General features: G+C 32.2%; 1 pseudogene; it reads right to left on the bottom strand.

The window, feature by feature from the left end:
- Positions 1–409: 409 nt before the first annotated feature.
- On the bottom strand, positions 410–2,007 carry LOC111288385 (dolichyl-diphosphooligosaccharide--protein glycosyltransferase 48 kDa subunit pseudogene; annotated as a pseudogene).
- Positions 2,008–2,538: the final 531 nt, after the last annotated feature.

The raw sequence follows: 2,538 nt of genomic DNA, 5'->3' as shown, positions 1-2,538 counted from the left end.
AAAGAAATAAAAAAAATGATTCAGCTTTAGATATAAATCCTTTTCTCTTCAAAAACTCATTGCTTTTGTATAAGAAATATTGATACTTTCAACTTTTCTTCAAAATATTTTTCTGAAACTTTAATTTCGAAGAAAATTGATACTTTCAAATTTTCTTCAAAAAAACCTTTTTTTAGAAAATTATTTTTAAAGAAAATTTATACTTTCAACTTTTTCTTGAAAATATTTTTTAGAAAACTTATTTTTAAGAAAAATTGATACTTTCAATTTTTTCTTAAAAATATTTTTTAGAAAACTTTATTCTAAAAAAAATTAATACTTTTAATTTTTTCAAAAAAAAAATTTACACAGCCCGACTCAGCTAAAATCGACCCGGATTGAGGCACGAAAATAACTTGTAAGAGCGGCTCGGCTCATCAGCAGATTTTAGATTATAACATATGTGAATAGGCAATCTTTCATCAAGGTCATCCCCTCAAAAAGGATGCTGCTTCTACAACTCCTTTCACAGTCTGGCAAAGCACCATGGTAGAATTCTTGAACGTGGCTTCACTAGCCCACACATAAATACCCACTACTTTGATTCCACCCACCATCATTCTTGACATTTGGCGAGCATGTTCAATGACCCAATCCTTGTCAATGACCAAAGAAAAGGAAGAATCAAATATCTAAAATTTAGGTTTCGAACCATTTTTCTTATTGTCTTTAGCTGGCTCCAAAATCGAACAAGCTGGTTGTCCCAGCATCGTTTTGAGGAGTGGGTATTGAATCGAACACAAAGCCTCGGTCGAGAGTTGAACTGAGTTTCCCTATCATCAGACCAACCTGGGCAGGAATTGAAGATTGGGCAAAACGATCCTCAGCTAGCTGGAGTTGTGTTTCCTTTCCAACCATAGTTTTCACCATGATTTCGAGTAAACAACAGATCGAACTACTTCGAATTCAAGTGCCCCATTTCATGGAAGACCCATTTGCTAATTTCTATTACAAACTGCTTATTACCTAATTTCTCAAATTTAAACGGGCCCTCAGCATTGTGCGTAGCAGTTCTAAACAACTGGTTACTGAACAAATCTAGGGAACCGGTGATCATGATCCGAACATTATTTTTAGCTTGCACAACTGAGGCCAACGAAATGGCAAATCTAGTAAGCAATGGAAGCCTCAACAATTTGGATTTCGAGTTAGCAGAATAAGCTGAAGAAGATACAGAAAGCACCTTTAAAACCAGGCCATTAGCCATATTTACTGAATGTGCAATCCTTTTAAAAAGTACTGGCACCTCGATTTTGGTTTTTCCAAAAGTAACATCAGATTGGATAAAATCATCACTGGCAATCAACATATGGTCACCCTCAGTTCCAAAAATTACATAGCTTTTATGATTAATAACCATTACCGATGAATCCTCATCGAAATTAACTCCACATTCAGTAGTAACATTTTTAATCAAATCAGATACAGACACATCAGTTGCTACTATCAAGTCATGACCTGAGTCAACAAAGTCAATTACCACTGCCAAATCCAAAGATCCACCAAACCTTTTTGTGGAAGAAAAGAAGAGAAAGAGATGAATCGTAGGCGAGTTTGAATTCGAGGTTGAAGCCACGAGATTTCAGGGAGCTGAAGAAAATGGAGTGAGATTATTTGAGTGAAAAACTATCGAGTAAGACTAGAACTCGACGATCCAATAGAGATTCAAGATTAAAAGATAAACAAAGAGAGGAATAAGACAGACCCCAAAGATGAAGAAGAAACAAAGGTTCTTCATTTTCACTCCTTTCTGCAGCAGCGATGACTTTTTCTTGGCTTCTCCTCAGTGTCCCTTCGAATTTTTTATAGTTTTTTGCTTTTGTTTTCTGTGTTTTTCCGGTTGTTCCCGTGTTCTGTTGTCGTCCTTCTTGCTGTAAATTGCAATCATTTATAAAACTATGTGATTGAGTTTTAGTGCAATTCTGATTCTCACCCGAAGCTAAAAATTAGCACTAATCCTAATCTCATTCTTTCAACTTTTCTTTTTTAAAAAAAAAATTAATCAAATAATGGAGAAAGAAAAGAAATTAAACAATAAATAGATCATAAAAAAAATAAAAATGATAAATAAAAAAATAAAAAAATCTAAAATAAAAATGAATAAAAATCCTTACAATCGAGCCTAGATTAGTCTCAATTGACAAAGAACTTCGGACAAAATAAGGTGTCTACATACAATATCCACAAATATCGTAACTCAATACCTTAGTATTAAATGGCAATTAGTATAATTTTTTAAAGGAATTAAATATGTTAGGTATATTAAAAAATATAGCTCTATATCAATATTTAACCAAAAAAAATTACTAAGTTAGTAGTGATTTACTACTACATGTTATTGATGATTTGCTGCTAAGTCATTTCACTAATTTATTATCAAAATATGAATAATTTACTATTAAGTTATCCAGACTTTACTACTAAGCTAAAACTGATTTACTTATAAATTATCATTGATTTATTGTTATCACTAATTTACAACTAAATTATAAGTGATTT

The sequence above is a fragment of the Durio zibethinus genome, chromosome 4 (assembly GCF_047325235.1).
Source record: "Durio zibethinus cultivar Kanyao isolate XHJ-2024 chromosome 4, ASM4732523v1, whole genome shotgun sequence".
Classification (NCBI taxonomy): Eukaryota; Viridiplantae; Streptophyta; class Magnoliopsida; order Malvales; family Malvaceae; genus Durio; species Durio zibethinus.
The sequence above is the reverse complement of the archived record's forward strand: the minus strand, read 5'-3'. Positions and strand labels throughout refer to the sequence as shown.